The sequence below is a fragment of the Mobula birostris genome, chromosome 30 (genome assembly GCF_030028105.1).
Source record: "Mobula birostris isolate sMobBir1 chromosome 30, sMobBir1.hap1, whole genome shotgun sequence".
In the NCBI taxonomy this organism is placed as follows: Eukaryota; Metazoa; Chordata; class Chondrichthyes; order Myliobatiformes; family Myliobatidae; genus Mobula; species Mobula birostris.
The window spans coordinates 3,436,273-3,463,548 of NC_092399.1; the positions used below are offsets into that span (position 1 = coordinate 3,436,273).

A 27,276-nucleotide genomic window follows, 5' to 3' on the forward strand; every position below is an offset into this window, starting at 1 on the left:
TATTGGTCCATGGCATAAAAAAAGGCCGGGAACCCCTGATCTGGTATCTCGTATTTAACCAAACCTGTAACAGGGTGAAAAGGGGGGAAATGCACCATTTACTGTCCAGAAAGGTAATCAGCATAATGATAAGAAAAAAATATCCCAGAGTGGGGTGCCCAAAATTTGCAACAAATACAGATGCAAAACTTGAATTATTTCTAGAATTTTCTGGTTAATGTTATTTCATTCTCCCCACCTTCTATTATAGAAGCTGATTAGGGAGAAGTTCTATCAGAACAACTTGACTGAAGTTTTCAAAGTGATAACAAAATGTATTGTTACCTTCCCCCTCACCTGGTCTCACCTACCACCTACCAAGATGCACTCCTTTCCTTCCCTTCTCCCACCCAACCCCTCTCCTTCTTATCCTGATTCTTACCTCTTCCTTTCCAGTCCCGGTGAAGCAACTCTGCCCAAAATGCTTATTGTCCTCCATAGATTCTGCCTGACCTGCAGAGTTTCTCCAGCATTTTGTGTGCATTGAGCAAAATGTGTTGATTAGGACAGTGTGGTTGACAAAGTCCACTTGGACTTCACTATGAGAAGGTCCTTCATGGGACACTGGTCAAAAAACATTTGGGAATATTGGCAAATTGGGTCCAAAACTGGCTGAGTAAAAGGAAGCAAATATTAATGCTTTACAGTTTGTTACACATGTTAATTGGTGTGGCTAGTAAATCTGCATGTGATTCAAGATGGTTTAATGTCGTTTCCAGTACACAAGCGTAAAGGAGAATGAAATAATCGTTACTTCAGATCGGATACACTCAATACGAATTGGTAATATAGTTGAGAAGGTAGCCATGGGCTACAGGGTGATATTGATCAGTTGGTAAAATGAGCAGAGCGATGGCAGATGGAGTTTAATCCTGATAAATGTGTAGTGATTCTTTTAGAGGACTGATAAAGTTAGGAAATAAACTATCATAGGTAGATAGAGTTGTAAAAAAAGCTCTTGGCACATTGGCCTTCATAAATCAATTTATTGAGTACAGGATGTTACAATGAAGATGTAAGTAAGGTTGAAAAAATACAGAGAAAATTTACAAGGATGTTGCTGGGTCTAGAAGACTTGAGTTATAAGAAAAGATTATATAGGCTAGGACTTTATTCCTTGGAACGTAGAAGATTGAGGGAAGATTTAACAGAGGTACAGTATACAAAATTATGAAGGGAATAGATAGAGTAAATGTAGGCAGGCTTTTTCCACTGAGGTTGGGTGGGACTACAACCAGAGGTCATGGGTTAAGGGTGAAAGGTGAAAAGTTTAAGGGAAACTTTTTCACTCAGAGGGTTGTGAGAATGTGGAACGAGCTGCCAGCACAAATGGTGCATGTGAGCTGAATATCAATGTTTAAGAGAAGTTTAGATAGGCACATGGATGGTAGGGGTATAGAGGACTACGATCCCGGTGCAGGTCAATGGAAGTAGGCAGTTTAAATGTGTCAGCACGGACTAGAAGGGGTGAAGGACCTGCTTCTGTACTGTACTCCTCTATGACTCTATGACTTTAATTAATAGGTGGGCCCTATGTTGTAATAATGAAGGAAAGGGATGTCAGTGTGTTAAGTCCAAAGATCACTGAAGGTATCAGTGCAGGCAGATATGATGGTGAAGAAGGTATATGTTACTTGATCAGCATACAGGAGGGAGGTTGAAAATTCGGCTGAGTGGTGTAATAACAACAACCTCTCACTCACTGTCAATAAGACCAAGGAACTGAGTGTAGACTTCAGGAGAGGGAAACCAGAGGTCCACGAACCAGTACACATTAGAGGATCAGAGGTGAAGGGGGTCAGTAACTTTAAATTCCTGGGTGTCACTATCTCAGGGGACACGTCCCGGATCCATTATATAAATATAGTTGTAAATAAAGCACAACAGTGTCTCTACTTCCTCAGGAGTCTGTGGAGATTCAGCATGTCATCAAAAACCTTGGCAAACTTCTAGAGATGTGTGGTGGAAAGTGTATTGACTGGCTGCATTACAGCCTGGTGAGGGAACACCAATGCCTTTGAACAGAAAATCCTACAAAATATAGTGGATTTCACACAGTTGTGGCATCCATTAGTCTCGCGAGACCATGGATCTGTGCCTGGAAAGTCTTGCTTCAGTCTCTCCAGGGCGCAGGCCTGGGCGAGGTTGTATGGAAGACCGGCAGTTGCCCATGCAGCAAGTCTCCCCTCTCCACGACCCACCGATGTTGTCCAAGGGAAGGGCATTAGGACCCATACAGCTTGGCACCAGTGTCATCGCAGGAGTTGCCAGAACGAGGTTGAAGGCAACGTCGGACTGCCTTAGGGACTCCAGCTCCTGATTTGTCCTTAGGGTTTACTCTGAAGACTTTCCCATGAGTGGGTGTGGCCGCAAGGCAGCGGAGGTTTGAAATCAGAGTTTCCCTCTCTTAGATGGACTGCCTTCCCAGGCTGACGAGCCCCATCTGCCAAAAGCACCGTTTTAAGGTGCCAGGACCCACCTTCGCCCCTTCTCCTGTCGGTAGAAACAGTTCCGCCGGGCTTAGAGGCTAAAGCACATGAGAAGGCCAGGAGTTGGACTTGGTTGTCAGAGGCTATTTGAGGCATATGCCGTGAGGAGCACTTTTAGGTAGTGGGAGCTTGTCCCCACTACCAACCCTCGGCTTGACAACCTTGGAACCATTTGACACAGTACATCATGGGTAAACTCAATGGTTGGGCACATCTACATGAAACATTGCCGCAGAAAAGCAGCATCCATTATCAAAGATCCTCCCCACCCAGGCCATGCTCTTTTCTGGCTGCTGCCACCAGGTAGAAGGTACAAGTGCCTCAGGACTCGCACCAACAGTTAATACCCCTCAACCATCAGGCTCTTGAACAAGGGGGTAACTACACTCATTCTACTTCTAGTGTTCCTACAACCGACGGTCTCACTTTATGGAGTCTTTATCTTGTTACTTCAGCTCGTTATTTAATGCTATTTATATATAGTTCCACCTGCGCAGTTTATTGTCCATCGATCCTGTCTCCAGTTACTGTTCTATAGATTTGCTAAATATGCCTGCAGAAGAAGAATCTCAGGGTTGTATGTCATGACATGTATGTACTCTGATGATAAATTTTATTTTGAACTTTGAACTTAGCCCAAACCCAGGCTCTCCTCCTCCAGGCACCATGTGTCTTAAGAGGATCCGGAACAGTACAGCACAGTAAAAGGCCCTTCAGCCCATAATGTTGTGCTGAACTAGTTAAACTGGTAAGTAAACAGCTAACTAAACAACCTAATCCTTTCTGCCAACATAAGGACCATACCCCTCTGTTCTATGCACATTCATGTGCCTGCCTGAGAGGATTAGTGATGAGCAATGCACACAGGTTGCTGGAGGAACTCAGCAGGCCAAACAGCATCGATGGAAAAGCGTACAGTTGACGTTTCGGGCCAAGACCCTGCAGCAAAACTGGAGAAAAAAGATGAGGTCAGAGTTATAAAGTGGGGAGAAGGAAGGGAGAAACACAAGGTGATAGGTAAAACCAGGAGGGGGAGAGGTGAAGTAAAGAGCTGGGCAGTTGATTGGAGAAAGAGATGCAGGGCTCGAGAAGGGGGAAGCTAATAGGAGAGGAGAGGATTAGGTCATTACCGGAAGTTCGAGAAATTGATGCTCACGCCATCAGGTTGGAGGCTACCCAGAAGGAGTACAAGGTGTTGTTCCTCCATCCTGAGTGTGGCCTCTTCGCGACAGTAGAGGAGGCCATGGATGGACATATCGGAATGGGAATGGGAAGTGGAATTAAAATGGGTGGCCACTGGGAGATCCTGCTTTTTCTGGTGAATGGAGGGTAGGTGCTCGGCGACCATTCTCCCAGTCTACTTCAGGAAGCCTCTAACCTGATGGCATGAACATCGATTTCTCGAACTTCCCGTAATGGCTACCCCTCTCCTTCGCCATTCCCCTTCCCCTTTTCCCTCTCTCACCTTATCTCCTTGCCTGCCCTTCACCTCCCTCTGTGCTCCTCCCCCTTTACATTCCAACATGGCCTTCTGTCCTCTCCACTCAGACTCCCCCTTCTCCAGCCCTGTATCTCTTTCACCGATCAACTTCCCAGCTCTTTACTTCACCCTTCCCCTCCTCCCAGTTTTACCTTTCACATTCTGTTTCTCCCCCCCCCCACACTTTCTTACTCTGACTTCTCATCTTTCTTTCTCCAGTCCTGATGAAGGGTCTTGGCCCGAAACATTGACTGTACTCTTTTCCATAGGTGCTGCCTGGCCTGCTGAGTTCCTCCAGCATTTTGTGTGTGTTGCTTGGGTTTCCAGCATCTGCAGACTTTCTCTTGTTTGTGATAGGACAAGTTATAAGGCGAGGTTAGATAGGCTGGGTTTGGAAGTAGGTTGAGGGGTAAGTTATAGATGTATATAAAGTCACAAGGGACACAGAGAGGGTAAATGTGCCCAATATTTCTCCCCAGCGTTGGGGATTCAAGAACGAGAGACTACAAGTCCAAGGTGGGCACCTTAAAATATAGTCTGTTCCCCGCTGAATTGTGTCCAAGCCCCCTGCAGACCATCAACAAAATGCACCACGGAATGCACAACTCCAGCAAAACCAGCCACGCAAAACCTGGTCTTTTATTTTGTCTTTTTATCATAGAATTTCCAAGCATGTATTTTTCATTCGGAATTAATCGTTGCCACTCACGTTGATGACCTAAGGTGAAGTCAGTCTCTCTGCCATCTAAGGTCCCTTGAGCTTTCTGGTATTGTCTGGACTAAACCAGCTAGCGTGGAGCAAAATGAACTCTATTTGTTTTCAGATAAGTGACGTGTACGACAGCCCAGCCCTCCCCAGTTCTCTTCAGTAATAAACAACAGGAAAAAGGAATTTGAACAAGTCAATGTCTGTATGCTAATCTCAATTCCCCTGGGTTATGCAAAAGAATAATAGAGGAAGCATTTTGAAAAAGTGAACAAATATTTTCCATTCTGAGCATTGTGTGTGCAGATTACAAGCAGCAGTTTGAAATTTTCAATTTCCTTCTTAAATAAATAGACCAAAAAACATTAAGTGCAACTAACGGTTGCCCTTTTCATTGAGATTCTGGGCTTTCTCCTGAAATTTTTTCTTTACATTTTCGTTTGACACAGACTAGATGGACTGAAGGGCCTGTTTTTTTGGTGCTGCAGTGCTCTATGAATCAAAGAATGACTGACCCTGTCTAATGTGCAAAAGCAGCAAACTGGACCTCAAGATCAGGAATCCATCATTTCATGAATAAACCACACAAGCTCCTCCATTGATGCCTTTTAAACAGAAACTTCGCAAGAAAATAAAATGCAAGACTAGGGAAAACATCAGTTAAGAGCTAATTTTCCTTCTGGCAATCTGTGGGATAAATATTCTGAATTTGGAGCAAATCTCCAGAATTGGCTTGAATCCTCGCAACAACTGAATTTTTATCAATGCTTTGTTAACTCAAGTTTTGGCTAATTCAATGCATTTCTTGAATTCTCACTGCAATAATGTGAACTTATTAAAAAGGAATAGTAACTCACACTACACCATTCAGCGTCACCTCAGTGTCTGGTGTCCTAACCTGCTTCTTGGAGCACTGATAATGCAGATTTAAAATTCTCTTCTTTTTATCTAGATCTTCAAGGCACTGGAAGGGTCACTCAGTGGCGTCCTCCAAGTTAAGAAGCGGTGGTTTCGTGTTCCTCTTCAGGGACATGAGCACAAAAAAAATATCAGGTTGACACTTCCTTGCAGCGCTGAGAGAGTACTGTGGAGGTGTCATCTTTCTGATCTGAAGTTTAAATTGAGGCTCCATCTGCTCCACCAGATGGATTAAAGATCCAGTCAAAGTATTTTGAAAAATAACAGGAGCAGGGTAAAGTGACCAGAATAGTAACGCAGAGAATAGAGTCGTAATCTAGAGATGGAGGTTCAAATCCCACCATAGCAGCTGCAGATTTAAATGTAGTTAATACTTCAAAACCAAAAAAAAATCTAGTGTTAACAATGATAGTAACAGAAATATTTCTGGTTCAGTGATGTGTTTCGGGTGAGGCTTTCTACCTTCCTTGCTCAGTCTGACTCTGTTTGATATGATTTTCTGAAAGCTTCTGGGTTGTACAAGAACAAGAGTTACACCGTAGAGACCTTTTGCTGTCAACCTAGGTGAGGTACTTGGCCATGACAAGTTCACTTCTGAAGCTGTTGACGTAAATTCCTCCCCACAGTTGTCCGGGCACTGATGTTTTAATTGGAGAAGTTGTTCTGATGACAAGCTAAGCATTAGCCTTGCGTATTTAGACTTAGAGACTTAGTTCTCACTCAGTTCTTCATCACATCCTATCCCACCACAAGAGGGGGCAGCATGTTGGTATACACAGTGGGAGAGAGCGCCCATCAAAAATCCCATGGCATCAAGTTAGATTTGGGGAAGTAAGCCTCCTCTCTCAGCTGATGAAACGACATTCCTCAGTGTTCAATATCACTTGGAAGAAACGTTGAAGACAAACACTTATCCTCATGACGTACAAGGAGTATTTGATGGCTCTGGGCCTGTACTCACTGGAGTTTAGAAGAATGAGTGGGGATCTCATTGAAGGATACCGGATATTGAATGGCCTAGATAGCGTGGGTGTGGAGAGGGTGTTTCCTATACTGGAGGAGTCTAGGACCAGAGGGCGTAGCCTCAGAATACAAGAACGTTCCTTTAGAACAGAGATGAGAAGTCATTTCTTTAGCCAGAGGATGGTGAATCTGTTGAATTAATTGTCCCTGACATCTGTGGAGGCCAAGGCATTTAAGGCAGAGGTTGATAGATGCTTGATTAGTAAGGGTGACAAAGGTTACTGGGAGAAGGCAGGAGAATGGGGTTGAGGGGATAATAGATCAGCCACGATAGAATGATGAACCAGACTCAATGGGCCAAGTAGTCAGATTCTGCTCCTATGTCTTATGGTGTTATGGTCTCACACCAAGGACAACTTTCAATGTGTTGTACCTTCGTACACTCATAAAAAAAAATTGGAATGGTCTTGGGAGAGAAAATGGCAGCTCAGGAATAGTTACCCATGAAGCGCAGAATTATATTCCATGACAATTTTTTTCCTCTTGTCCCATCACTCACTCTACATTACAATCAACTCAGGGATCAATTCTGGGAGCAGTGCCCAGCATAATTTATAAGTGAGGTATCAGTAGGGTGAAGATTTAACACAAGAAGTCATGCCAAACAGCAAGAACAGTTTGCAACAGAGTTAAGTGATCCCATTACCAGCAGACGAGATCAAAGCTCTGCAAGCTTATCACATTGAGCTATGAATGGTGATGGACGACTGAATGATTATCAGGAGCAATAGGTTATAAGACCAGCCCCATCCTCAGTGATGCCAGGGCCCACCAGGTTAATACTAACTACGGGCTTGAAGAATTGACAAACGTTCAGCCAGAAGGGTTTTGATGATTATCCTCAGCTTTTTCCTGAGATGACTGAATGTTCTATGTTGGGAATCACAGGACCAGGCCAGTCTTCCACAAGCTTTCAAATACTGTACCAAAAGAAGGCAACTATTAAAGTCAATTAGAATGTAAAAATGGAATACAAAAGTAAGCTAGCCAATAATATTAAAGAGAATACCAAAAATTTCTTCAGATACATAAAGGGCTCCGTAAATCTGTACCAAGCACAATGGGTGTGTTCAAAAATATTTTCAATCTCTTACTGCTACAGTCAGAAGTTCCCACCTGCTTCAAAAGGGCTACAATCATACGAGTGTCCAAGAGGAGAAGGGTGAGCTGGCTTAACGACTATCGTCCAGTAGTGCTCACATCTACGGTGATGAAGTGCTTTGAGAGGTTAGTTATGGCTAGAATCAACTCCTGCCTAAGCAAGGACCTGGACCCACGCTACAAGTTGCTATCACCACAATAGGTCTATAGTGGATGCAGTCTCTTTGGCTTTTCATGTAGCCTTGGAGCACCTGGGCAATACTAATACTCACGTCAAGCTGCTGTTTATTGACTACAGCCCAGTGTTTAACACAATTATTCCTATAGTTCTGTTCAAAAAGCTCCAAAGCCTAGGCGTCTGGGCCTCCTTCTGCAACTGGATACTCACCAGAAGACCACAGTCTGTGTGGATCCGAATTAGCACCTCCACCTCACTGATAATCAACAACGGCACACCTCAAGGATATGTGCTTAGCCCACTGCTCTAATCTCTCTAAACCCATGACTGTGTGGCTAGGCAAAGCTCAAGTGCCATCTATAATTTTGCTGACGACACAGCTATTGATGGCAGAATTTTAGATGGTGATGATAAGGTGTGCAGGAATGAAATATACCAGCTATTTGAGTGGTGCCGCAGCAATAACCTTGCACTCAACCTCAGTAGGACCACTGAACTGATTGAGGACTTCAAAAAGGGTAAGACAAGAGGCACACTAGTCCTCATCGAGGGATCAGCAGTGGGAAGGGTAAGCAATTTCAAGTTCCTGGGTGTCAACATTTCTAAGGATCTATCCTGGACCCAACATATCGATGCAGTTACAAAATAAGGCACAACAGTGGCAATGTTTCATTAGGAGCTCGAGAAGATTAGAGATGTCACCAAAAACACTTGCAAATTTCTACAGATGTACCATGGAGAGCATTCTAACTGGTTGCGTCACCATCTGGTATGGAGGTAGGCACTGCACACGATCAAAATTAGGGGCAGGAAGTTGTAAGCTCAGTCAGCTCCATCATGGGCACCAGCCTCCCCAACATCCAGGACATCTTCAAGGAGCAATGCCTCAAAAAGGTGGCATCCGTCATTAACGACCTCCATCACCCAGGACACACCCTCTTCTCATTGGTACCATCAGGAAGGACGTACAGAAGCCTGAAGGTACACACTCAACAATTCAGAAACAGCTTCTTCCTCTCTTCCATCAGATTTCAGAATGACATTGGACCCATGAACACTACCTCATTGACTTTATTTCTGTTTTTGCACTACTTATTTAAGTTTTTGATATATATACTTACTGTAATTCACAGTTTTTGTTATTATGCATTGCAATGTACTGCTGCTGCAAAACAACAGATTTCACCACACATGCCGGGTGTCATCAATTGGACAGGACAGTGGTGGTGCAGATACTCATCCAGTAGCCTGGCCTTCAGTTCTGACCTCCAGTACTGTCTGTGTGGAGTCTGCAGGTTTTTCCCATGACTGTGTTTTCCCTAGAAGCTCTGATTTCCTTCACCATTCCAAAGATGGTAGGTTGCCGAGTAAACTGGCCATCGTAGGTGACCGTTTATGTGGATGGTTGTTGGGAGGATGATGGGAGTGTTAATGGCGATGTGGGGCAGAACAGGATACAGGAAAATAAGTGGGCCAATGGGGTTGATGATCAAGAGGACAACAACCTTCTCACGGTTTGCAGGCTTGTGTGCCTCAATGACCCAGGGACCTAATGTTGCCTGGAGTCAGGGCTTTATGCTTTGGCTGTTGGTAGGGTCACCCATGCCAAATAGGTCAAAGTGTAGAGGCCAGACTCAGAGTGGTCCACTGGTCCTCCAGGTTCGCTGTGGGGTGGGAGGTGGTGGTGGTGGTGGTGGTGGTGTTTAGCTCAAGGCTAACAACCCTGACTGGTCAACCTAGCAATGAAGAATCCTTCTACATCTGAGTGTGACTCTATTTCTGAGTCTCCACCTGGGACTTGCATGACTGGTAGTAGTGAAAACCCAGAGGCGGACATTGGCACGATGAAGAAAGCTCTGAGCACCACCAGAGATGGAGGACCTACATTGCTGCGTTAAACACCAGCGGTAAAGTGGGCAGTAAGTAAGTAGTGGGATTGACGGGGTTACTCTAAAAGCTGGCATAGATTCAATGGATGGAATGACCTCCTTTAATGTTATTATGTAATATTAACTTCCTGATGCCAATCAGGCGAGGAAATGGCATTTACATTAGGATGAACCGTGAAAAGAACTCTTCTGTCTAATTTCCTGATGGTAGGCAATCAATAGAAAATAGCGCAAATATTTTAAAAACATGCACAAATCACTTTTTATGCATATTTTACACATACAAATACTGCCACTCGGATTTTTTATTAACCCTGTTTTTAGGGTCAACAACATCCTCAAAACATGAGAAAATCTGGAAATTCAAAGCCACACTCAGGTTTGAAAAGCAACTCCTTATATTTCATTTGGTTAGCCTCCAGCTCGATGGCATGACCATCGATTTCTCAAACTTCTGGTAAATGCACCCCTTTCCTTCACCATTCCCCATTCCTGTTTCACTCTCTCCTTATCTGCCCATCATCTCCCTCTGGTGTTCATCCCACTTTCCTCTCTTTCATGATCTTCTGTCCTCTCCTATCAGATTTCCACTTCTCCAGCCCTTTATCTCTTTCACCAATCAACTTCCCAGCTCTTTATTTCACCTCTCCCCCTCCCCGGTTTCACCAGTCACCTACCGCCTTGTATTTCTTCCTCCCCTCCCTCCACCTCCTTCCTCTGACTTGTCCTCTTCCTTTCCAGTCCTGATGAAGGGTCTTGGCCCAAAACGATGACTGTTTACTCTTTCCATAGATGCTGCCTGGCCTGCTGAGTTCTTCCAGCATTGTGTGTGTGCTACTCCGGAATTTCTTAACTGTCTCCTTTTTTTTAATCTCACAAAAATACTCCCAATCTTGTTATCTGCCTTAATGCTCAGTGCTAATTTTTTCCTGGCAAGCATTTCGCAACATCTTACTATATTAGAGTTCCTATATAAGTACAAGCAAAGTATTCTGTACCTTCCAAAATGGCTGCCAATGGCTGAGTTCACATTGACTAAATGTTAAAGATACAATGGAAAACGTACACAGAACGATTACTGAATAGATTGTTGCTTACTGCCTGCTAACATTTCAGGGAACCTTTTGTCAGAATCTGAATCTGATTCAGAATCAGACCCAGGTTGATTATCACTGACATACGATGTGAAAGGGCAAACACCAGTTACTGGTGTATTAAAGCCAGTAGCTTCGGACAGATGGGGCTTGTCAGCCATGGTTGGCAGCTCATCTTGGAGGAAAACTCAGATCTCAAACCTCCACTGCTTGCAGCCATAACCACTCAATGAGAAGGCTTTGGGAGAGAACCCCAAGGGAAAAATCTGGAGCTGGTGTCCCTAATGCTGTCCTACGTTGAGTTCAATGCTGACTGGCAACTGTGTGGTGCTGCTGGTACCAAACTGTATCGGTCTCTGCTGTTCCCTTGGGTTCATCAGATGCGTGGAGAGGGGGGAGCTTGCTCTCTATGTCGTACTGCCCAGGCTAGAATGCAACATCTATGGTCGACCCTGACCGTTACAGGTTTCACTCACTCATGCTGTGACATAGAGAGGGCAAGCTCCCCCTCTCCGTTTTGTGGCAGCAGTACATAAAATATACTGTAAATCACAATAAGAAATATGAAAGGTTCAGAGCTTCATTTAATACCAGAGGGTCTTTACAGTATACAGCCTGAAATTCTTACTCTTTACAAACATCTACAAAGTCACATAGAATGAATGATAGAAACATCAAAGTTCCAAAATGGGGTACTGTTCGGAAATGAGTCCATAGGTTCATTTCTGATCAGTCTCACTATTTGCTCTCTCTTACCACTGTTTATTTATATATTTCTTCATGTGACTTATAGTAACATTTTATGTATTGCTCCCACATTATGTCTGTGAAAATAAACTAGATTCTGACTCTGATTCTATCTGGTTCTCAACGAGTACATGGATGATTCCTATCAGCTTCACACACTCATCAGAGTTCCTTTGAAAAGATGGTAAGCTTTAAATTAACTCTGTCCTAGCTGATGGAGTCACGCAAAATTGCAAATTTATTTATTGAGATACAACGCGGAATAGGTCCTTGCGTCTCTTTGAGCTGTGCTGCCCAGCTTAACCCTAGCCTAATCACAGGGCAATTTACAATGACCAATCAACCTACTAACCAGTATGTCTTTGGACTATGCATTCCATGGGGAGAACGTACAAACTCCTTACAGAGAGTGTAGAATTCAGCTGTGACCTCAGACGCCCCGAACTTTATTAGCATCACATTAACCGCTGCGCTTCGTGGTGCCCCAAATTCAGACGCTGTAATCTGCAGTAACTAACAAACCACTGGAGGAATTCAGCTGGTCAGGCAGCGTCTGTGGAGGTAGCAGGTTGATTGAGTCCCTGCATCAGGACTGAGAGTGTAGAGAGGAGACAGCAAGTATGAAAGAGCTGAGAGGGAGGGATGAGACAAGGAATCAAGTGCGGGTGGAGCTAATGGAAGGGTGGATGTAGGTGAGATAGGTTAGGGGTGGAGTTGTCCACCAGCTGCTCTCCCCAACTCCTTGTCAGCCACCTGCTTCCAGCTGCCCGTCATCTCCCTTCACACCTGACTTCACTTATCCCGAGCCACACCATACCTCGCTTGGATATTGTCAGCAGTTTTGGGCCTCCTAGTTAAGAAAGAACGTGCTGACACTGGAGAAGGTCTTGAGGAGGTTCAGGAGAATGATTCTGAGAAAGAGATTGTTATCATTAAAGCAGCAGTTGATGGTTCTGGGCCTTTACTCACTGGAATATAGAAGAATAAGGGGAGATCTTATTGAAACCTATTGAACGTTGAAAGACCTAGATAACGTGGACGTGAAGAGGATGTTCCCTTTGGTGGGGGAATCTAGGACCAGAGAGCAGAGGCTCGGAATAGAAGGACATCCATTTAAAACAGAGATGAGAAGGAATTTCTTTAGACAGAGAGTGGTGAATCGGTGGAATTTGTTGCCACAGGCGGCTGTGGAGTCTACTGGGTGCATTTAAGATGGAAGTTGATGGGTTCTTGATTAGTCAGGGCTGAAAGGTTATGGGAGAAGACAGGAGTTTGGGTCTGAAAGGGAAATGGATCAGCCATGATGAAATGGTGGAGCAGACTCGATGGGCTGAATGGATTAATTCTGCTCCTATATCTTATGGCCTTATGCCCTCACCCCTCCTTCTCACTTTTTATACTGGCTAGCTATATCCCGCCCCCCAAAATCTCAGTCCTGATGCAGGAGCTTAGCCAGAAGCACTGAACATCTGTCTGCCTCCACAGATGCTGCCTGACCCGTTGAGTTTTTAACATCCTAGCTGTTGCCTTCTAGAACACAGAACACTTCCGCACCACGCCCAGCCTGGCTTCACTGAGAGCACCAGGTTACAATTCAGTACTCAGGTCTCTGGAGTGAGAAGTGAACCCGGAACCTCTGGCTCAAAGAGCGAGAACCATCCACTGAGCCACGAGTAAAAGCTCAATTAGTGCTCTTGTTGAATTCAGTGTTTCTCTAGGCTGCGCACATGATGCTAGAAGCCCTTGTCACTGTGGATTGCTTTGTTGAGAAAGCTCCTGTGAAGTACTCTGTTATAGTTTAATATGGGACAAGGGTTGTGGAACTGCAATTTTTTATTTTTCTTGCTGTTGTGATTGTAAGTTAGCATGACGCTATTACAGCTCAGGGTGTTGGAGTCTGGACTTCAATTCCGACATCGTCTTTAAGGAAAGTGTACATTCCCCTTCGTGGAGGTGTGGGCTTTCTCCGGGTGCTCTGGTTTCCTCCCACAGTCCAAAGACGAACCAGTTAGTGTGTTATTGTAAATTACCCCGGGATTAGATTAGGGTTAAATCGGAGGTTCTGGAGGCTGCTGAGCAGCAGGGCCCGAAGGGCCGGAAGGGCCTATTCTGTGCTGTATCTCTAAACATAATACAATGCATGAAATATCTAAGTTCCAGGTTCGAACAGCTTTTTTACAGAAAATTTTCATGCATTTCCAGTTTGATTTATTTGAGGACATATTACATGATGGTTTCTGTATATAATTTTCCCCATTTTAACTCAAACTATGAGGTTTTGTTACTTTCACATTTTCTTGGTCTTGCCGACAAATCAAATTAAATATAAAGAGGTAACTTAAAGAAACAGAAAGAAGCTGCACTGATCCTAGCAAAAGTCCATAATAGACCTAATGTAGAATTTATTTCCTCGACTGTTCCACAATGGTTTTTTACTGCTCTGAGCAGCTAGGTAATTTCAGTTTCATACCTTTCAGTCAGAGTTGATTAAGGATCAGAACAGCCAGAGACACTTTTTGATTTATTTATGAGCACGCATGCATGGTTACAAAATCAAATTATATTCTGAAGGCCGTTGCAGCCTTTGGGCACATTTGGTGAAGCATCATGTTAAGCAATCCTTCAGCAGGTGGTGTAGAGTGGGCCTATCATCTATCCACAAAGTGTTTATTACTCCTGGTATTCTCAAGAAGCTCCCAAACAGAATCCAGGTACGGAGACATTCAGAACATATTTTGCTTCTGTGATCACACAGGATCACGATAGAGATTTTAGAGGAGGAATAGTCAGATTAAACTTCTGTGTTATATATATAAGGATTGTTTACAGATTAGGAGCAGTCCATCTTGGATAAAGCCTCCCCACCATTGAGCACATCTACATGGAGCGCTGTTGCAGGAAATCGGCATCCAGTATGGACTGACTTTCAAGGACTCTCCATTTCACATTTTGATATTAATTGCTTATTAATTCATTATTATTATTTTGTTTTTGTATTTGCACAGTTTGTTTTCTTTTGCACGTTGGCTGTCTGTCTTATGTGTGGTGAACAGCGAGCAGAACTGGGCAGAACCGGCCCTCGCCTCACCTCTGCTCCTGACCTTTTCAACCAGGCCCAGCTCTTAAATCGTCCAAACGTTGCATCGTTCCTTGCTCTGGGACCACTTTAGGGCCTGAACACCACAGATTCGACCTGTACCCAACCTTTCCAATTCAGGGCAGCGCTTAAATCGACCAGACGTCGGATCTTTCCTCACCCTCAGGGACACCACGACTCTTCCCTGACTCTGCTTCAACCCTGCCTCTGCCTTCGCTTGTCCTGACCAGGCCTTCAATGTGCCCCCGCCTCCGCCTCCATTTCGCCTCTCCATTGTTAGTGTCGATCGTTATTAGCAGTTATTTAGTAGTTCTATTAATTTTGTTTTTTGCCGTCGATAAGTCGTCACTGGGCTTCACCAGTGCCATATTAAACTGGAATCAGAATTTACTGTGAATATAACACACATAACTGGAAATCCACACACAAACAAGCACACAAAAATGTTACCCAAGGGAAGATCTTCAAAGATTTAAACTTCAATTACCTCTGAAATGCTCATTCTTTGACCCCTTAATACACCAAGGGCTCTGTTCCCAAGATCCCACATTGCAGAAATCCTTCATTAAGCCTCATTTCATCTCCCCATCCCAGACATCACCCTTCTCTAAAACATTGCCTAAGAAAATCATCTGTCTTACCACTCTTTACATGACTCATTGTTAAATTCTGTTTGCCAACACATTTATGAAGCACCTTGTGATATTTACTAGGTTTAGAGACTATACAAGTTGTTCTTCAAGAGATATCCCAAATAAGCTGCTGCCCCGATTAACCAATTAAGTGGAATCCAGAGAGTGTGTACATTTTTTGTAGAGGAACAATGATATCCACACTGCTAAAGTTTTATCTTCTCTCCCAATATCTTCTGGATCAGCTGGACAGGAATAAATTCTGATCAGCATTTTCACACACAATATGCAGCACTGATCATTCGTGTAGAAAATTGTCTTCATTTTCATGCACTAAACTGTGCAGGTATAGTTGCGGATAAGCTTTATTTTGAAATGTGACTTACATGACATCTTTCCTAAATTGTGAAACTCAGAAAGAGGTCCAACCAGATATTTAAACAGATTTAATTCAAGTTGAAATTCAGTTTATTCTCATTCGACTGTACACATGTATTCCACCAAACGAGACTATGTTCCTCCGGGTCAAACTTCATAACACAGTACATATAACTCACACACATAACACATAAAGTAATATTACCACTAGTAAATTTAACTAATAACAAGTTAAAAAGTAAGCAGTATAATGCTCCTGCTGCTTCGTACCTGATGAGACCTGGGTGGTGATGGGGAGTCCAGCAGTCTTACAGCCTGGGGGAAGAAGCTGTTTCCCATCCTAACAGTTCTAGTCTTAATGCTACGGTACCTCCTGCCTGATAGTGGGGGGTTAAGGAGATTGTTGGACGGATGGGACGGATCATTGATGAAGCTAATGGCCCTGTGTACACAGCACTCCTGATACATATCTCTAATGGGTGGAAGAGAGACTCTGATGATTTTCTCAGTATTCCTCACAATTCCTTCGCGTGGTCAGATGCCTTGCAGCAAATCATTTACTTACTCTTGTACTTTTTGTTTCTATTTGCAAAGCCAAGAATCCGCATATCTTTTCTAACTGCCTCCTCAACTTGATCTGCCATTCTGAAAGATTTGTATTTGTTCTGTCTGCTAAGAAATTATAACTTACCTAGTTGTGAATACACATTGTTTCTGGTTCTTTTTCTTTAAAAATTCTTTCATTGCATTTTTCTTCTGACAAACCTTGGTGCCACCAAAATGTACAATTTCATTGCTTTGTGTGAGGTTAGATTAGATAAAATAGAAATAGAGTATAGCTGTCTAGAGACACACAAACTCTCCCCTGAAAGCCTCAAAATCCTGAAATGCATAATTTACCCTTCTGGTGCTTTGTGACAAGTCTGCCGAATATCCATGCTGGCACAGCTTGTTGTCGTATTTTGAGTAGTTTATGAGTAGCCAACAGTTTGTGCCCAGCAGAATGCACATAAGGCCAAAATGATGTAATTATTTTGGAAAATTTATAAGAATCTTCAGTGTGCATCTAAATATGCTCACCTACTGGAAACTGCATGAGGTGGCTGTTAAAATAGATATTGACTTAACTGCTATGATCCTGATTTCACAACGCAGGATTTAAAATTTAATTTGCTCTTTTAAGTAGCTCAGTGGGACTTAACAGGTGGCAATCGTAAGGATACAAATCAGAGGCTAATGACTATTTTAGCTGAACTGTTCCTAGGCAAGTTATCCAGGGTTTGGATGGGGAACCAATGGCAGTAAAAATTGTTTTAACAGAAAAGTTTTAACAACTGATGCCTTCATGCCTGCAACTTGATGGAACACCACTTTACCTCCAGCCCAATAATTCTCCTTGCTGATGTTGATGTGGGGAAAAGACAAGCCGCAAGATCAGCACCTAATCCAATCCTGTCCCTATTCTGCTCGGGGTGTTTTGCTAAACACACACAAATTTGAGCGAGTGGCTTGCTGAATTCATCCAGCACTTGTGTGTTGCCCAAGATTTCCAGCATCTGCAGAATCTCTTGTGTTTTGGGTTTGGTAAAAACCATTCTGAGTTCCCAGGCCTAATTCTGTGTCGGGGCTGAGGATTTCCTGTTCTCCTCAGTTCTCTGTCTGAACCACTCTTACAGAAGTTAAATTGGAACAGCAGAGGAAGGCGGCTCGGTCCTCCCATACGAACTGGTGCAGATCATAATCATCCTCAGAAGTTTTCTACTCTCATCCAGCTTCCTCTCTCTTTTTACTAATAGAACGTAGAATGGTATAGTGCAGGAGCAGGCCATTTGGTCCACAGTGGTGTGCCGAATTAATTAAATTAGTAATTAAAATCCTAACTAAACTAATCCGTTCTGCCTACACAAAGTCCACATCACTCCATTCCCTGCGCATTCAGAAGTCTCTTAAACACCTCTATCATACTTGTGTCCACTACCACCCTGGTAATGGAATCCAAGCACCCACCACGCTCCGTTTATAAAACATCTCCTTTCAATTTGCCTCCTTTCATGGTTGATGCAAGTGTTAGACATTTCAATCCTGGGAAAAAGATATCAGCTGCCTTCTCTATGCTTCTCAAAATCCTTTAAACATTTATTAGGCTCCCCTCAATCTTCACTGCTCCCAGAGAAAACAAGCCAAGTTTCTCCAGCATCTCCGTAATACTCTTTTCTTTTTCCTTTTCAAAGTTTAACTAATTCTTAGAGAGTGTGATTAAGTTCAGTGACCCCCCCTTGTGATAACTTGTTTCGTTTTCTAGGGACACTTGATTGAAAATGCTCTGTCAAAAATAATGTGTGATTCTCGAACAACATACACCATTACTGGCCCCCCAGATCCTTCCCAATCTGCTTCTAAGACCTCACCTTTTCATTACCAACATTATATGGGCTATGTTCTGAAAACATTATGTCATCTAAAATTCTGACAAACTTTTGTAGATGTGTTGTAGAGAATATATTGTCTGATTGCATTACTGCCTGGTATGGAAATACCAAAGTTATGGATATGGCCCAGTCCATCACAGATATAGCCCTTCCAACCACTGAGCACATTTACAGTGAGCAACATCCGTCATCAGGGACACCCCCCCCCCCCATCCGGGCAATGCTCTCCTCTCACTGCTACCATCAGGAAGAAGGTACAGGAGCCTCAGGACTCACACCACCAGGTTCAGGAAGTTACTACCCCTCAACTAGCAGGCTCTCAAGCCAAAGGGGATAACTTCACTCAACTTCACTCGTCCCATCACTGAAATGTTCCCATAACCTATGGACTCTTTATCTCATGTTCCCGATACTTATTGCTCATTTATTTGTTATTATTGCTTCTTTTATTCTCTTTCTTTTTGTATTCGCACAGTTTGTTGTCTTTTGCACAATGGTTGTTTGTCTGTCCATCCAACCTTTTATTGATTCTATTATATTTCTTGTATTTACTGGAATGCCCACAAAAAATGAATCTTAGGGTTGTATATGGTGACATATGTGTACCTTGATAATAAATTTACTTTGAACGTTGAACCTTGATTTGATTGTTTAATTTGTATGAACGAGTTGGGACAATGAGTCACCAGGTAATCATCATTATGTGCTATGGGGGGGGGGGGGTGGTACAATTTTATTTTAGGAAAAGCAAGATCATAATGTGCCTTGTCATATTACACGGGCGATCGTGATCATGACCATGACTGTTCGTGGCAAATTTTTCTACAAAAGTGCTTTGCCATTGCCTTCCTCTGGGCAGCGTCTTTACAAGACAGGTGACCTCAGACATTGTCAATACTCTTCAGAGATTGTCCGCCTAACATTAGTGGTCACGTAACCAGGACTTGTGATGTGCACCAGCTGCCCATACAACCATCCCCCACCTGCTCCTATGACTTCATGTGACCCTGACCAGGGGGCTAAGCAGGTGCTACACCTTGCCCAAGGGTGACCTGCAGGCTAGCAGAGAGTAGAAGCACCTCACACCTCCATTGGTGGAGGCATATCTCCGCCCCACCACATGATTCGCCAGGTATCTGGCCTGAGTCGGTTCGATATGGATTAGAAGCATTTTGGCCAGTGTTTAGTTCACTGATCCGGATCAGGGCATCGATAGGATGGTGCAATTGGCCTTTGTTCTTTTGGTCTAAGAAAGAGTAAAGTTGATCAACTGACCTCCGTCGAAATACATACATTTCCAGTGTTGGGGGAAAGGTGCCATCCCGCTGATTCTGTGATGTTATTCAAAACTAGAAGAGCCTATTAACTGAACGGATTCATAAATGAAGAAGAGCCATTGCAGAGGGCAACCACATGCTCTTGAATCCTAAGCAACCATATGCCAACAGGAGCTAGTACTTTCAGAAAGTGCAAACAATGAACACCTTTAACACTTTCCAAGAATTATGAGAAAAGCTTATTTTATGAAAGTGAGTTTAGGATCTAGAAAGCACAGCTGGGGGGAGTAGTGTAGGTAAATTCAGATATGGTGATTGAATGGGGAACTCCATAAGTACCTGAAGGGAAAGACTTCCAGGCCTATAGGGAGAAGACAGGGATAGTGGGTCTGGACCAGGGGTTCCCAATCTTTTTTATTCCATGGAGCCTTACCATTAACCGACAGGTCCAAGGACGGCAGTTTGGGAACCCCTGGTTTAGACAGATTGTTCTTGCATAGAGTTGACACAGACTGTGGTTGCACAGGACACCATGGTAGTACACAATGACAGCTCAGGGTGTTGGAGTTGGGAGATCAGTCCTGGTGTCCTCTTTAAGGAGTTTGTACATCCTCCTTGTGGAATATGTATGTTTTCTCTGGGTGCTCTGGTTTCCTTCAACAGTCCAAAGGCATACTGGTTAGTAGGCCAATTGGTCATTATAAATCATTTTGTGACAGGCTAGGGTTAAATCAGTGTGTTGCTGGTGATGTGGCTTGAAGGGTCTATTCTGCGCTGTATCTCTAAATAAAAATAGATTAAATAAAAAAATTAAACATGTGGGCCACACAACGTCAATCCATTCCTTAACCTTTCTTCGAGTCAGTGCTTTGATTAAGAGAAGGATATTGAGCTCCTTGAAGCTGTTTTGTAATTCATATAGATCATCGATAATCTGTATCATAACTTCATCTGTTGCCTTAGTTGTGAAATTATTAATACCCTTGCCAAATAAAATCAATTATTCTTATCTGTGAAATTTTTAGTTGATCCTCAGCCTTTGCAACTTTTCAGGGAAGAAATTTTTAGATTCTTCTATTTTTCTTATGTAAGGATGTGCTCTCTGACTTTACCTAGTTCAAAGATTGGGAGTCGGGACTCTACAAAGTGGTGAGAAAAGTTATTAGCTCCCCCATAGATGGAAGTAAGTTCTTGGTACATCTCATATCAATTGCTTTAATCATATTAAACTCCTCAATAAAATTTTGCTATAATCTACAATGTTCAAAAGAATATGAGCCAGTTGTGATAATTTAAACCATCTATCATCAGCAGTATTCTGGTGACTGTTCTGCATTCCTTTCAAGGTCAATGCATCTTTCCCGAGGAACAGTACCTCGTAATATGACGTATTTAGAGTCTAACCAGTGCCAGCTCCTCTGAGAGCCTTTAATCGATTCATTAAATACTGAGGCCTTAGAGAAATTGCATAAAACATTCACCACAGGATTTCCAAGGACGTAAGACATCAGATAAGAAGATGGTGCAGGGATTTTCACATTGAATTTTAATATACTCACATGTCAATAAAGTAAAATATAACTTGCAGATTAAATAGTTTTTACTATTGTCATGCATTTTAAAATATTTAAAGAAAATCAGCCTCTAATATTATTTCTGGGGTTTCCTTCCCCAAAACCTTCTTTCTCCATAACTTTGTCTCCCCTTTAAATCTTCCTCTTCGACAAATTTTGACTTGGTGAGAAACGTTGTATCAGTGCTGTAGTGAGGCGAGTGAGTGGGGCTGGCGTGTTTCATTTTACTTATTTCGAGGATTAGCATGGAGTAGGCCCTTCACACCGCCTGGCAACCCCCAACAACCCCTAACCTAATCATGGGACAATTTACGACAACCAATTAACCTACGAACCTGTATATCATAGGACTGTGGGAGGGAACTGGAGCACCCAGAGGAAACCCATACATTCCACATAAAGGGACTCCTGACAAAGGACGCCAGGATTGGACTCCGAGCTCCGAGCTGCTATGGAGTCGCACTAACCACCATGCTACCGTGGCGTCCCATGTTTGAATTGTTTTATTTCTTCTGTAGAAGAAAATCAAATTTTAATGTCTAGTAATTCACACGCATACAAGGGAAAGTCTGTAGATGATGGAAATCTTGTGTGTATTAATTCAAATGCATATCTCAGCCAGGTAATGTCAGATCATTGGAAATCCTCCCGGGAGGGGGGAGAAGATGGCGGCGTGACGGCAGTGTGCGCGGCCACTTCGGTGAAGTTATCTGTTATCTGTCAAATAGGGGCCGTGCACAATTCTGATTTGATGGAGATAGACGTGAGAGCACGGAGGAACATCTGGAAAATTTCTGAAATGCCTGCTTTGCTGCCGCTGCTACTGTGTGGTAACCGGAATCCCTGGATCTGAAGGTCTCGAAATCCTCGGCTTTGCTTGTTTCAGCGGCCGGGGCTAGGTCGAAGGCGCTCGGCAGAGGATGGCGCTCGAGAGGCTGTATCCGACAGGCTGGTCAGAAGCTCGGAGTTTTCGGACGGATGGACTCAGTGTCGGCTGTGGTCGGCTGCTTCCAAGGTATCGGCAAGTTGACGGTGCCTGGAGGTTTATGGCAGGGAATTTCTCCCTTTTGCTGCCTGCTATTGGGGACTCGGGAGTTGATCGACTCGGGACTTTAAGACTTTTTTTTACTGTGTCCATGGTCTGTTCTTCATCAAATTATGGTATTGTTTTGAACTGCTGTAACTATATGTTATAATTATGTGGTTCTGTCAGCGTTAGTCTTTGGTCTGTCCTGTTTTCTGTGATATCACTCTGGAGAAACGTTGTATCATTTCTTAATGCATGTCTGCATTTCTAAATGACACTAAAAGAGGACTGAGTGTTCTCATAATCTAATCTAATATTTGTCCTAACACTTGCTGCCTTCATACCAAGTCAGGACAGCAAGGATGCCATCAGATTGCTGACTGGACAATGAACCCATGAACATTACATCACTAATTTTTCTTGGTTTTTTTTGCTCTACTTTTGCACTACTGTACTTACTTAATTCATTATATATACATTGTTGAGGCCTTTGTCGGTCAGAGTCAATCATGGATGTTGTGTGCCAGCTGTCTCGATACGTGAGCCTGGGCAATACAATATGGAGAGCCAGCTGTTGACTGTATAGCAAGCTCCCTCTTTCCACGCATCTGATGAATGCAAAGGAACAGCAGACACTGACACAGTTTGGCATCAGGAGGGTTGCAGGGGTTGCCAGTTGGCATTGAACTCAACATGGGATTTCCTTGGGGACTCCAGCTCCGGATTTTTCCCTTGGGGTTCACTCCCAAAGCCTTCCCCATGAGTGGGTATAGTCGCAAGGCAGCAGAGGTTTGAGATCGGAGTCTTCCTTCTCCTAGATGAGCTGCCTACCACAGCTGACTAGCCCCATCTGCCCAAAGCGACTGGTTTTAAGGTACCAGTAACCCACCTTTGCCCCTTCTCCTGTCAGTAGAAATGATACCGTCAGGCTTAATAGCTAAGGCACACCTGAAGGCCAGGAAATGGACGGTTGTCAGAGGCTATTTGAGGTGCACACTATTGGGAGAATTTAATAGGTAGTGAGAGCTACCACCTGCAGCTATGACAGCCTCAAGGAACTATATATTTATACATACACACACATAGTACTGTGCAAAAGTCTTAGGTACATATATATATAGCTAGGACACCTAAGACTTTTGCACAGTACTGTATTTGTCAATGTGGAGTGCAGGGCGAGTTTGTAAATTTGGCGGGAGCAAAGGATATTGGGAATAGCGTGATTGGCTCACCATGGGAGGGGTGTGGGACAGGTGGCAGAGAAGGAGGGGGTTGGCATGAATGCAGACACACCCAGCCCGGAGACACCGGGCAAGGTCATTTGATTCTAAACAATTGGTTTATTAATCAATACAGAATGTATCTCTGGTGCTTCCTCGTCCTTCTCCTTTCCCCCAACCATGATTCCCCTCTCCCTGTCCCCTTCCCACTCTCTGTCCACAATAGAGACCCACATCAGTATCACGTTTATCATCACTCATGTATGTCATGAAATTTGTTTTTTTTGTGACGGCCGTACAGTGCAATACATAAAATTACTACAGTAATGTGCAAAAGTCTTAGGCACCCTGGCTATATATGTGTGCCTAAGACTTTTGCACAGTACTGTATATTTCATATTGTAATTTATAGATTATTTTATTATTATGTATTACATTGAACTGCTGGGGCAAAATAACAAATTTCACGACATATGCCAGTGATATTAAACCTGATTCTGATTAAGTCACTTTCTACGCAACACTGCTCAGGGAGTATGGAAATTAAAGTACCCACCTATGTTCTTTGCCCCACCAACTCCCACCTAAATGCTAAGAATCTCTGTGCTGCCACTAATGCCTTGTCCTGAGACTCACTCACCACCATTGATCTCCCCCATGATGCCAGTCACAATCCCAGTCCCTCTGTTTCCATTACTCAGCACACTACTTGTCCACCCTGATCACCACAATTCCCCTAAAATACCTCTGCACCTCCTCCAGCTCAAATTCTGTCTGTTCCACGCAATCAGCTTGTATTTCTACTTGGAACCAATCATTCCTTTGCCTTTTGTACAGATGATCGACTCGTTGCCATGCCAAGAAGATCATGAGATGGACTGAACTGAAGCAACTGTTCTGAAAGTCTTTTATGAATCAAAAAAAACCAGGACTTGGTTCTTAGCTGGAGGCCTTAGAAAAATTCAGAAAGAATGAACATCCATTTAAACTCACTCAACTCAAGCCATGGTGATTGAAGAGACAAGCAATAAAATTAGACCTTAATGAGGTCTCCTTTGTCCCTGAATCCAGTGAAAAATAATCTCCAATGTTGTGAACTACTGGTAACAGTTTAAAGTAACCACAAGATACATTATTAAGTATAACAGGCCTGAGAGGACTACTTAAGTCCAAATTTGAAGTAAACTGTATGAGTTCTAACCTGCCCTGAAGTTATACCTGTCAGAATAATGAACTGGAACAACTCCTCCCAACATCTGCCATCTGCTTTCCCCACCCATACCTTTCCTTGCAGTTGCTGCCCTTACAAGCCTTCTCGCAGCCATTTAGAAAGCACCAGCTTTCCAGACTATAGAGGCCAAGCCAGCTGACTGAACCCCCTTGCATACGTCAAAATATCCCCGTTATATCATGGTGGATATGTGGAAAATTATTTTGGAGCAAGTTGTACTAATTGATTGGGGGTCTGGTTGAGTCTCCACAGCTTTTTGGCTATTACAAGAAGTGTTGGAGGAATGCATCGAGCCAGGCAGCATTAGGAAGGGAAATGGACAGTCACAGTTTTGAGTTAACATCCTTCACCTGGGCCCAAAACATTGTCTATTTTATTTATTTATTTGTTTGTTCGTTTGTTTATTTATTGAGATACAGCACGGAATAGGCCCCTGTGGCCCTTTGAGCCACACCACCCAGCTATGCGATTGTGCCGTCGCACGGTTGCTGCCTGACCCACAGCGTTCCTCCTGCAGATTGCTGCTCCAGATTCCAGCATCTGCGGCTCCTGTACCGCCTCTGAGCTGTCACAGCTGGCTTGCTGACGGAAAGAAAGCTGAGCAGAATTCACTCAGGCCAACAGCTCTCATTGTGCAGCTCAAGATGCCAAATAAAAAGAAATTACCTCCAAAGCAAATGAAATTTACAATAATGTGCAAAGGTCTTAGGCACACACATATATATATAGCCAGGGTGCCTAAGACTATTGCACAGTGGTGTCAGCACAGTTATTAGCTGAGAAGTCAGGACTAAGTGTTGATAACTCACCTTCCTAATTAACCTAAAAGTGACGCGATGTTAAAAACTTCGAAATCTGCTTCAATAGATGATCTGTTCACTTATTGTATCACTGTTTGTGACAGCTTGTAGTGTGTGCACCAGAAAAAGTTTACTGGCTGGTTGGGATATCTCAGCTTCTGAAACAATGCAAATCTTCATTTTCCTTTTTCCCTCTTTGTCAGTATGTTAAAAAAATACAAAAAAATCAAAGCTCTTTTTTTTCCAGGTTATTTCAGGATAGTTTAATGTCATTTCCTGTACATCGTGTAAAGGAGAATGAAATAATTGTTACTCTGGATCCAATGCAGCATAAAAACCCACAAAGGATAAAGAACACAATAATAAAAAACCACAATAAATGTAAATACATAAGATAGCTTATATACATAGATTGATTGTATGTCCATAAAGTGACACTAGGCACAGGAGTGTCTGTGCATAATGTGACTCTGACAGGAAATAATAAAGTAGCGGTGGGTTAGTGGGTAGAAGTGTTGATAAGACTTACTGCCTGGAAAAATAACTTTTTGAGTCTGGTGTTCCTGGTGTGGATGCTGTGTAGCCTCTTTCCTGATGGGAGTGGGACAAACAGTCCATGAGCAGGGTGGGCGAGATTCGTCATGATGTTACTGGCCCTCTTCTGGCACCTTTCTGTATATATGACCTTGATGGCAGGTAAGATGGTGCTGGTGATGCGTTGGGCAATTTTGATTACCTGTCGTAGAGCCTTCCTGTCTGTCACAGTGCAGTTTTGACGTAGTTCATTTACTGTTACAATGTGAGTTTGAATCAAGTCAGGAATATCTATCATTGAGAGGGATAATGATAACAAAATCATATTATTATTATTATTAATTAATAAGTGGAAAAAACTTACTTAAGAGATATAGCCATTAAAACAACACACATAAGAAACAGAAATCAATAAGTGAAAAACACTAGAAATGTGCTGACTTAAAAGAGGAAATTGAAAGACTATGGAACATGAACAGGGTATACATTGCCACAATAGTAATATCTTCAACAGGTACCATCCCAAAGTCACTACACAATAGCATTAAACAATTAGGGCTACACAGCAATATCTATGTAAATCTCCAGAAAGCCACAATACTAAACACCTCTAGAATAGTCTGAAAGTTCCTGGCACTTGACAAATGAGTGTGCTTGGAGATGCCCGTAGCTCAGGTTTTACCAGCCTGTGCTGAGAAAAAAGATACACTGATAATAATAATTATTCCTCCTCTTTCTTGAACCCGCTCTTTTGGAAAGTGGTTGATGAAGCCCCAGACTTTATCACAGGTAGTCAGAAGAGCTTGTTGGGGGGGAAGATTTGGAATTTGAACATTACTGTGTTTTTCTGTTATGGACATCTACGTACTCCTCTTTGTGATCCTGAGTGCAGCGATTCTCAGCAGATGGGGCAGATGGTGGCAGGGTGGGGGGAGGAGGTGTGGGCATTACATTTTTCCACATGGAGTCAGATTTTAGAGTCAATCATCATGATTATGTGCCCTGTCATATAGGCGACCATGGTCTTCCCATGACCATGATTGTTTTTGGCAAATTTTTCTACAAAAGTTGTTTGCCATTGCCTTCTTTTGGGTAGTGTCTTGACAAGATTGGTACAGAGGAGATGTCAGAGGTAAGTTTTTTACGTGGGGGGTGGTGAGTGTGTGGAATGGGCTGCTGGTGGTGGCCGTGGAGGCAGAAATGATAGGGCCTTTTAAAAGACTCCTGGATAGGTAAATAGAGCTTAGAAAAATAGAGGACTACGGGTTAGCCTAGGTAGTTCTAGGGTAAGGACATGTTCGGCACAGCTTTGTGGGCCGAAGGACCTGTATTGTGCTGTAGGTTTTCTATGTTGTTCCCTATGTTCCATGAGAGACCCCAGTCATTATCAATACTCTTCAGAGATTGTCTGCC

The 27,276-nt window shown here is 43.2% G+C and overlaps 1 long non-coding RNA gene across 1 annotated transcript in view; it reads left to right on the forward strand.

The window, feature by feature from the left end:
- The window catches only part of LOC140190558 (uncharacterized), a 50,316-nt gene that overhangs the window by 12,182 nt on the left and 10,858 nt on the right, over positions 1–27,276 (forward strand). The gene's annotated exons all lie outside the window — the stretch shown is intronic.